Raw genomic sequence first — 913 nt, forward strand, 5'->3', positions numbered from 1 at the left:
CCGCTTTATCTGTAGATGTAGACACCACAACAAAACACACTTGTGCAAAGAAAGCCATCATTATAAGTTTAATGTCCCAGGAGCTAGGCAACTGTTTACATTGGATCATTTTAATATTAGTTGAAAGAGAAGGGTGTGGTTGAGTCTATAGTTTGAGAGCCTTTTTCTGGTTGAGTAGATTATACTTCTAGCTCTAGAATATTACTGTGAAAGAACAAGGGCACAGCATCCTCATCCTTGTTCTTGGTAGGTAATTTCATTCTCGGGCTGGAGAAAATCGCATCGTTCAAAATCTCTCAAACATGCCCTGCTCAATGAAGTTTTCCTTAAAGCCACCAGGAAGAATGAATTCTTCTGTAACTGTGTTAGTATATAGCACTTTTCTGTGTGTTTCTATTCAAATAGTCATGACTGTTTTTATATTTCCAAAGTGCCTTCTATGTATGTATAGATACTCTATAACTCACTGTTCTGTCTGTGATTTATCTGCTTACACATTTGTCTCCTTCCCTCCCCCCTCCCTTCACAAGGCAGTCTTGTTGGGACCGGGACAGAGACTGTAGCCAATTTATCTTGGAATCTGCCAGTTACTCAGCAATCCCTCCAAGAGACTAAATGTTGTCACTGCCCTTGGGTTGGAAGGCCAGTCAATTAGACCTTGGCCTTTGTCTTGTCTACCTGACTTCTGCTAACTAGCCCTAGATCAAACTTCAGTATTTGTTGCCTTTGTTTCTTCCTCCTATGGTTTTTGGAGGAAAATACCTTTTTGCTTCCAGTTATAGAGTGGAACTATAACCACTTTGTAAGCATCACCCCTCATATCGATCATGATTGGTATAAGTTTCCTAACTTGGGCCACATTCTCCTGATCAAAGTATTCTGTGTTCTTTGTACCATTTCTGTCATTTCCTTT

Source organism: Myotis brandtii, unplaced genomic scaffold (assembly GCF_000412655.1).
Source record: "Myotis brandtii unplaced genomic scaffold, ASM41265v1 scaffold1053, whole genome shotgun sequence".
Lineage (NCBI taxonomy): Eukaryota > Metazoa > Chordata > Mammalia > Chiroptera > Vespertilionidae > Myotis > Myotis brandtii.